Source organism: Nyctereutes procyonoides, unplaced genomic scaffold (assembly GCF_905146905.1).
Source record: "Nyctereutes procyonoides isolate TBG_1078 unplaced genomic scaffold, NYPRO_anot_genome, whole genome shotgun sequence".
NCBI classification, from domain to species: Eukaryota; Metazoa; Chordata; class Mammalia; order Carnivora; family Canidae; genus Nyctereutes; species Nyctereutes procyonoides.
In genome coordinates, this window is record NW_026575030.1 from 37,026,374 (window position 1) to 37,035,878 (window position 9,505).

Genomic DNA, 9,505 nt, shown 5'->3' on the forward strand with positions numbered 1-9,505 from the left:
TCCGGAATCTGGTCCCACATCACATCAGGCTCCCCGTGGGAAGCCTGCTTCTCCCTTTGCCTCTCTCTCTGGGTCTCTCATGAATAAATAAATACAATCCTTAAAAAAAAGCCCCAAAAAAACAAAAAACAAGGTGTAGGCAGAGAGAAAACCATTTCTGGTAAGTTGGAGCCTAATTGAGGAACCTTAAGTTAAAGCATGACGTTTCCTCCCCATTCCAAACAGTGTTAATGCCAACGCTTTATGTGCTGGAAGTTATCCCAATATTTTTCCTTCCTGGTTTTCTACCAATTTTCCCTTAATTCGTTATAAGCTCTGTATCACTAGTGCTGTGTGACAGTAAAAAACAGTATTTTAGGAAAAGTTAATGATGTTGATCTATAAAGCTCAGAGACACAAGAAATGGTTATTTTTATTTCTCCACTTGCCCCCAGACAATTCATGATTGTTTTTGAGAGATTACATGAGAATATGTCTAATATCTCTATCCAAAGGTCCAATTTTTAAAGTAGAATCATTATTGAATCTTCCAAGTCAATTTTTATTCAACTCCGTTCTAATAGAACTATTATTAAATACATCTTCTAATACATTTAACCTTTGCTCTTACCCTTTTGCCAACCTTGTTCTGGACACTGAAATTTTTGCTTTAAGATTTTGTTTATTTAAGAGAGAGAGAGAGAGAAAGCATGAGTTGGGGGAGAAGAAAGAGAGCGACAAGCAGACTTGGTGCTGAGCGTGAAGCCCACACAGGGCTGGATCCCAGGACCCCAGGATCATGACCTGAGCCAAAGGCAGACACCCGACTGAGCCACACAGTGCTGGATGCTGGAATTTTGACTATAGAAAGGAGGATACAGATTTAGATGAGGCTACGAGCACCTTCTATAGGCTTGTAAGATACCTCTTGTGCACCGTCCTACATTCTCTAACCTCTGATTCCAGCCACAGCTCTGGTGAACTGTCTGGAGCAGGTTTTGCCCTGCTCTGTGTTGATAATGCCTCGCTTCAGGTATGCACCAGGAATGTAGCTTCCTGTCCTAAGGCTTCTCTGATGCAGCAGTGTGTGATGCTGTGGTACCGGCTCTCTAGTCTTTGCATCGCCATGGAGATGGAGCAGTTAACACCCCTTAGGAGCAGCCTTCAACAAGGATGAGATGCTGCTGAGAGATAAATCCTACTCCATTTCATTCTTTGGGAGTCGGTGGTTCTGAGACAAAGCTGAATAAGAATCCTGAGAAGGATCTGCACATGCTAAGTAATCTATTAACAGTGGCGGACTACTCCATAACACTACCTGTTTTGCTTGGATATTCTTTCCTTTTTCCCCTGTTCACTCCTTTCATTCCTGCTCCCTGGGATCACATTTTGAAATAGAATGTGCCTACCTTTGTCTCAGGCACTGCTTTCAAGAATAACCTAGATTAAGGGGCACCTGGGTGGCTCAGTCGGTTAAGCGTCTGACTTCTGACCTCGGCTCAGGTCATGATCTCAGGGTCAGGGGAGAGTCTGCTTTTTCCTCTCCCTCTCCAGTAAGTAAATAAAACCTTAAAAAACAACAACAAAAAAAAAACCAGGATTAGGACAATAGGTTAGGAGGATGTTGGTGGATTATATAATGCAGGAATATAATTTTCCTGGACTCTGCATATGCTACAAAGGAACATGCATTCAGTTGACAGCACAGTTTATGGTAATTTTGATGATTTTCCATCTCTTTTCTTTTTGAACATTCATCATCCATCCTGAAGCCTGAATGCCTAGAGAAAAAAAAAAAAAGTTGGGTTCAAATTAGCTTAAAATTGAATAGGCAAATTTTTTGTGACGCTAGCTCTAAGCAGTTTTTCTTTGTGAGGGGGCCCTCAGCAATTTGGTTGGATACTTCAATCTAATAAGGAGGAACCCTCAGTCTACTTAATCAGGTAAAGCTTTTTGTTGCTTTGGAAACAGTCATATCATATTTCTTATTCTCCTTGATTAAAAAGCTGGAGCTTTGACTGCTATAATTCCTTTTGCTAAGAAACTCAAGCATACCTTAAAAATGTAAATTACTGGAGCACTACCAGGCCTACTTATTCATGAAAACTGAAGGAATACCCTGAAAGATATAGGGAGTTATTAGGAACAAATTAAAGTTGCCTACATGTCAGCCCTGAGAAAAATGTTAACAATGGTAAGTTTTTACTCATTTAAGATATTAAAGACACTACAGAAAGCAAATGGTAAAATTTCCCTGCCCCCTCACAGGAAGTGGTTTTTCTAGTGGTGGGGAAAGTGAGACAATAGCAAATTCAATGATTAAAATACACAGCATTTCAAATAAAGGCTATCGATAAAAATAAACTAGGAAGGAAAGAAGGAGCAAGGTTTTTGTATTGTCTTGTTTAACCCACAGGTCTTGTTGAGGAAATAACAGTTGAACAAAGATCTGAGAATCAGTCGTATGGATATCTGAGGGAGGAGCATTTGGGGAGAGAAAGCTCTAGGATAGAAAGAGGTCTGTCTGGTTTGACATATGTGAGCATTAGAAGGTATGGTTCAAAAGGGCGAGGACAAAGGAGGCAGTGGCAGGTCACCTGAGAGAGGGGTCCTCAAGATATGCAGGGCTGTGTTATACACCGAGGGAGATTGTGAAAAACTAAGGCCATTTTGATGTTACTATGATTGGGGTGGTGGTACGGGCCTTTAGTAAATAGGCAACATTTAGAAAAGTAAGGCAGTTTCAACCAATAAGGTGGTTTTCCACATTTTGAGTGAGCTTCAAATGTCCTTCTGCTCATTCCTGTGGATTATGTTAACTTCTAAATTCCATTCATAGCAAGCTAAAATACTGGGATTAAGTCTCCACTGAAAACAAGTATGCATCCTAGGATAAATATATTTGAACAAATTCAGACATCTTTTGCTAATATTTTCTTTAAAAATATTTTTCTGGGGATTCCTGAGTGGCTCAGAGGTTGGGCGCCTGCCTTTGGCCCAGGGTATGATCCTGGAGTCCTGGGATCGAGTCCCACATTGGACTCCTTGCATGGAGCCTGCCTCTCCCTGCCTGTGTCTCTGCCTCTCTCTTTCTCTCTCTGTGTCTTTCATGAATAAATAAGTAAAATCTTTTAAATAAATAAATAAATTTTTCTGCCTCATACTCTCTTTTCCTTGCTTTTTGAAGAGTTCAAGTTCAAGTCTGTTAGACCACTTGCTACTATTCCATCAGCTCATTGATGCTTTGCTTATTTAAAAACATCTTTTTCTCAGTATTGATTTCTAGTGACCTGTCTTCAAGTTTAATGATCCTTTCATTGTTGTGTCTGACCACTGATAAACCTACCAAATAATTTCAGGTATTGTATTTTTCAGTTCTAGGATTTTTTTTTTTTTTAAATATTATCTGTATCTCTCTTGAAATTTCCTATCTCTTCATCTAATTTATCTTCCCTTTACTAAGATTCTTTGATGCATTTGTCATGCTTGTTTTAAAGTCTTCCCTACTAATTCCAACATCTACACTGATTTGTCTTTCAACTGATTTATGACAAAGGCAGTGATCCAGAGCAGTGGGAAAAGGACGGTTTTTTGGACCGTGGTCAGTAGTATAACTATATTGAAATTAATTAATTAATTAATTAACCCTTACTTCATATCCTACTGCAAGATCCATTCTACATGGTGAGACCTAACTGCTCAATGAAAAACAGTATGTTTTTAGATATAACATGTAACATAGATGTAAATTCTTACATGTCACATAGGTGTTTTTAGCAGGATAGCAAAGGCATGAACCATAAAGGAAGACTGATAAATTCGACTTTAATAAAAATAAAACATTTACATTTATTAACATTTAACAATAGATAATTAAAATGCAAGTCACAGGATTAGGGAAAGGTGTTTTTTTGAGGCAGTATTTATAAAGGGAAATGGACTCACATTAGCATAAATAAGTCAACTAGAAAAAGACAAAAACCCAATAGAAAATAAAGGCTCAAAAGGTGCTTTACTAAACAAGGATATTCAAATGACTAATAATCACATGAAAAGATGTTCTTTTCTCATTAGTCATCAGAGAAGTGTAAACTGAAACCACACAACCACCAAATGTTGGTGAGGGTTTGGAGCAATGAAAACTCACTATACACTGCTGGTTGGGGTGTAAATTTAAAAGAGTTTGGCACTATCAACTATAAGTATAAGCATAACCTATTCCATTCTTAGGAATATATATATCCCAATAGAAATATGTATCTATGTGATATAATCTATCTATAGGTACATATAACATACAGATACGTATAATAATGTTCCCAGTAGTAGTATTTGTAATTACCCCAAACCTGGAAATAACATGAACATCCAGGATCAGTATAAATAAAGGACCAGACACAAAAGACTCCTTATTATCCGATCTCATTTTTATGAACTGTCCACAATAGGCAAACCTATAAAGACAGAAGGTAGGTTTGCGGTTACTTAGGGCTGGAGCTACAAGGGTGGTAGCTGATGAGTTTGGAGTTGTTTTGAGGTGATGAAAACGTTCTACAATTGTGATGATGATCTCTCTGTGAATATACTAAAGAACTACTGAATTGCACACTTTAAATAGATGAATTGTATGATATGCATTATATTCTCAATACTGTTACTTAAAAAATAATAGTTTAGAGAACAAAATGTGTTATATTCATATAATGGAATGCCAGACAGCATAAAATAACGTTAAGGAAAAAAAAAAAAACCTGTTACAAGCAATAATAACATGGATGAATTTCAATTATAAAATAAAGTGAAAGAACCAAATATAGAAAACTTAATGGATGATTCATTTCATTGAAATTCACGAACATACAAGACTAATCTATGTATTTGAGGATGAGGCAATGGTTATGTTTGGGGGAGAGGTTGCCTCTGACTGGGCAGGGCGATGAAGGGGGCTAGGGATGGTCTATCTCTTGATTTGCGTGGTGGTTCCAAGGATATCTGCTTTAGTCCTTGAAAGTTTATGAATTGCACATTTATAGTTTGCACACTTTTCTGTATTTTGGACTTTAACAAAAGTTTCTTAAGTCTATCACGAATAAATAAATAAAATCTTTAAAAAAAAGAAATGTCTCAAAAAATATATGTATTTCTAAAAATCCAGATCAGTTATTTGTCCTATTAGTATGTATTGGAACAGGGCCTAAAGAATACATAAACATGGGGGTCCCTGGGTGGCTCAGCGGTTTAGCGCCGCCTTCAGCCCAGGGCATGATCCTGGGGTCCGGGATGGAGTCCCACGTCGGGCTCCCTGCATGGGGCCTGCTTCTCCCTCTGCCTGTGTCTCTGCCTCTCTCATAAATAAATAAATAAATAATATCTTAAAAAAAAGAATACATAAACATAATAGTCTCTCTTTTTTTTTTGTCAGTTGGATTATGGAGGATTTTTATTTTGTTCTATATATTTTTCAGTATTTTCCCAATTACCATAGTGGACATACATACATTTATCGCTAGAAAAAAAGAATGCTATAAAAACACGATTGATGGTCTGACTTACTGTCTCATTTTATTGTAATTCATTCACGACGCAGGAACTTTGCCCTTTTATTCCTAGATAGGAAATCATGTGGCACCCTCGAGCAGGGGTGGACTGCGGGTCTGGGGGCTTTCTTGGTGGCCCTGCTGCCTGCAGGAGCTCACCGGGGGCCGCCCGCTGGGGAGCAGCAGCAGAGCTGCAGGGTAGGGGCCCAGGGGGGTGCAGAGCTGGTCTGGGCACTGGGGGAGCCCAGGCAGCGGGCGGGTGATGGCCCTCGAGGAGTCGAAGTCCTTCCTTGCTGCAACGCTGCGCTGGGCCCGGGCGCGGGCGCGGGCGCGGGCGCGGGCCCGGGCTGGCAAAGCGGCTCTAGCCTCGCGCCCGGGCAAGTGCCGTCCAGCCCATCCTAACCGCGCCCGCGCCTGTTTCTGCAAGGCCAGCAGCGAAGAACGTGTGTTGGTTTTTACATTTTGGAGAGGCCGTCGACACAGAGACAAATCCGCGACAGCGGCCGTTCGCGCTCTGCGAATCCTGCAAACGCCAAGTCCCGGGCGCGGTTTCCAGGGAGGCCGGCTCGCCGGGGCGGGCGCGGGGCGCGGGGCGCGGGGGTCACGGGGCGCGGGCGGGGAGGCGGGCAGCGGCGCCCGCGGGTCACGGGGTCGGGCCCCGCGCCCCGGCCGGGAGGGCACGCGCTCCGCACCGCATCGACTCACCTCGCACATCCCCATCCCCGGCTCCGCAGGCCCGAGGCCAGGCGGCCTCAGCAGGGGCAGCGGGGCTCCGCGCAGCCGCCCCCGACCCGAGCCTCTCCTCCCGCCGCCGGCCCGAACTGGCGGAGCGGCGCTGCGGGCACGGCGAGCTGCCGGCGCCTGCGCAGTGGCGGCCGGCCGGCGGGGCTCACGGCGCAGGCGCGGCCCGAGGAGGGGGCGGCGGCCCGAGGGAGGAGCGCGGCGGCGGCGGAAGGACGCGGGGTGCGGGGTCGGCGGCGCGGGCGGAGCCTCGGCGAGCGTGGTCCCCCTGCCCTCCCCCGTCTCCGGCGCTTGCACCTGCTCGCGGGACGGTTTCATTGGTTCCAGCCCGCTGCTCCCTAACCCCAGGATCGAGGGCTTGTCCCGCCCCCGGCTCCTCCGCGGCGCTCTTGACGTTTTAGGCATGATGATGGGGGGCGGGGGCTGCCTTCCTCTGCACCCGGCTGCGGAGCGTGCTTGGCCTCGACGCCCTGGATGCCGGCGGCAGCAGCACCCCCGCCGCCCCCGTGACCACCAAGCACGTTTCTAGACGCTGCCGAACACTTGCGGAATCCCTCCTACCGAGGACTGCTGTCCCGCGGGCTGCAACCGGGGGCTTGAGACGACGAGTGGGGAGCCCGCGTGCCCCGAGCCCCCCATGCCCCGAGCCCCCGTGCCCCGAGCCCCCGTGCCCCGAGCCCCCGTGCACCGAGCCCCCGTGCACCGAGCCCCGAGCCCCCGTGCACCGAGCCCCCGTGCCCCGAGCCCGCGTGCCCCGAGCCCCCCATGCCCCGAGCCCCCGTGCCCCGAGCCCGCGTGCCCCGAGCCCGCGTGCCCCGAGCCCCCGTGCACCGAGCCCGCGTGCCCCGAGCCCCCCATGCCCCGAGCCCCCGTGCACCGAGCCCGCATGCCCCGAGCCCCCGTGCCCCGAGGCCGCGTGCCCCGAGCCCCCCATGCCCCGAGCCCCCGTGCCCCGAGCCCGCGTGCCCCGAGCCCCCGTGCACCGAGGCCCCGTGCCCCGAGCCCGCGTGCCCCGAGCCCCCCATGCCCCGAGCCCCCGTGCACCGAGCCCGCGTGCCCCGAGCCCCCCATGCCCCGAGCCCCCGTGCCCCGAGCCCGCGTGCCCCGAGCCCCGTGCACCGAGCCCGCGTGCCCCGAGCCCCCCATGCCCCGAGCCCCCGTGCACCGAGCCCCCAGGCACCCCCATTCTTAAGACCCAGCGTATGCCTCGTATTCTTCCGTCGTTGACCCCCCCCTCCCCTGCCAGAACCTTGCTTACCCTACTGCTGTTTGTAAAAGACAAATCGGGATTTAACAAGGCTCATGGGTCGCATGTAGTTATCAAGTCTCTTGAGATCTCTTAAATTCAGAGCACTTCCCCAGCCTTTTTTATTTCTTTTGGCGTGGACTCTTGAAAAGTTCAGTCCAGTGGTTTACCAGAATATGCTTCAGTTTGGATACTCCCATTGGTTCTTCATCATGTGATTCATGTTGAATTTTATTTATTTATTTTGTATGCTTTGTTTGAATTCCACGTAGGTGATGTTATATTTATTTATTTTCAAAGTACCATTTAGCTTTTTAAGCAAGATTTTTAAAAAGGAATTTATTTATTCATGAGAGACACACAGAGAGAGAGACAGGCAGAGGGACCCCAAGGCGGGACTCGATCCCAGGTCTCCAGGATCATGCCTTGGGCTGAAGGTGGCGCTAAGCCGCTGAGCCACCGGGGCTGCCCACAAGATTTTTTTTTTTTTTTAATTATTTATTGACTCATGAGAGACACAGAGGCAGAGACACAGGCAGAGGGAGAAGGGTGCAGGACTCCATCCCAGGACCCCGGATCACACCCTGAGCCGAAGGCAGACCCTCAACCACTGAGCCACCCAGGTGCCCTGAAGATAATGATTTTTATATGTCATTTTACATCTTTCTACCCTATTGAATGTCCTGTAGCTTTTGGAATTTTCCATTGGTTCTATTAGAAACTCTGTTTTCATTTTTATATAATTGCAGTGATTATTCATTTTAAAGCTCAAATTGCCCATCTTTTGCCCTATGTTCATTTGACGACCACAAGTGTCTTGATAGCTTCCTTGCTTTCTGATGCTGTTGGATATTGGAACATTCACTGCTCTAGACCCAAATCAGCCGTTTCTCAAACAAGTCCTCATTACTTTCAGTGCAAATCATATTTGGTGACCACAATCCATGCATTTAAGGATGTTCATGGCTAAACGGCTTGTTATTTTTCAGACTTTACAATGCAAGATCTAGGCAATATGTAGTTTTTCAAAGAAAGATAAAAATAAATCATAAGTCTGTACCAATATTCCATTTCTAATGAAACATTATAGAATTTTTTACTTTGACTTTATCTTTCATCACTTTTCTGCTGAAACGTGTGGTACCTACTAATATTAACAAAATTACTTACTTTTTCCTATAAAATATAGTTTCGAAATAATGGTACCAATATTATAGCTTATTATAAAAGTGCTAAATGTGGTTTAATGGAACTAGGTTTAGTTTTTTCAGATTGTTTTCTAATCTAGGTTGTTTAATTGAAAATAAAATTAAGGGCAGCCCTGGTGGCTCAGCAGTTTAGCGCCACCTACAACTCAGGGTGTGATCCTGGGGTCCCGGGATCAAGTCCCACATCAGGCTCCCTGCATGGAGCCTGCGTCTCCCTCTGCCTGTGTCTCTGCTCCCTCCTCCCCCTGTGTCTCTCATGAATAAACAAATAAAATCTTAAAAAAAAAAGAAAATTAAATCCAAATTGGATAAAAACAAGACTTAAATATTTCTAACTTTTTGAGTGTGATGTCTCACTCATTTGTCTCATTTTTATTGATATTAAAATTTAAATTTATGAATTTTATTATGAACACTTTAAGCCTTATCTTGTAGACTCTGATGTCATGTTTTCATTATATTTTTCCTAGAAATTCTTGGTATCAGTTGGTATTTCCATTTAAGCCAAGCTATGTTTAATAGAAAAATAAATCAAGGTGAGAAGGCTTTCTTAATGTTTTGATAGTGATGGATTATTTTTTAATTTAAATTTTAGGTAGTGAACATGCAGTGCAATAATGATTTCTGGAGTAGAATTCAGTTATTCGTCACTTACATATAACACCCAGTGCTCATCATAAGTCCCCTCCTTAAACCCATCACTCATCTAGCCCGTCCTCCCGCACACCTCCCACCATCAACTTGCAGTTTGTTCTCTATTGTTAAGTCTCTTATGGTATGTTTTTTTACCCCCC

At 45.3% G+C, this 9,505-nt stretch overlaps 1 long non-coding RNA gene across 2 annotated transcripts; it reads right to left on the minus strand.

The window, feature by feature from the left end:
• Positions 1-283: 283 nt before the first annotated feature.
• On the minus strand, positions 284-6,362 carry LOC129503814 (uncharacterized). 2 transcript variants are annotated; one of them, XR_008663249.1, is made up of 3 exons: positions 6,222-6,362; positions 5,533-6,039; positions 284-1,760 (listed from the first exon to the last, which is right to left on the minus strand). It is a non-coding gene; the product is annotated as an uncharacterized LOC129503814 (long non-coding RNA). The 2 variants fall into 2 exon arrangements; XR_008663248.1 differs by lacking the exon at positions 284-1,760 and having other exon boundaries at positions 5,516-6,039.
• Between the last annotated feature and the right edge of the window lie 3,143 nt (positions 6,363-9,505).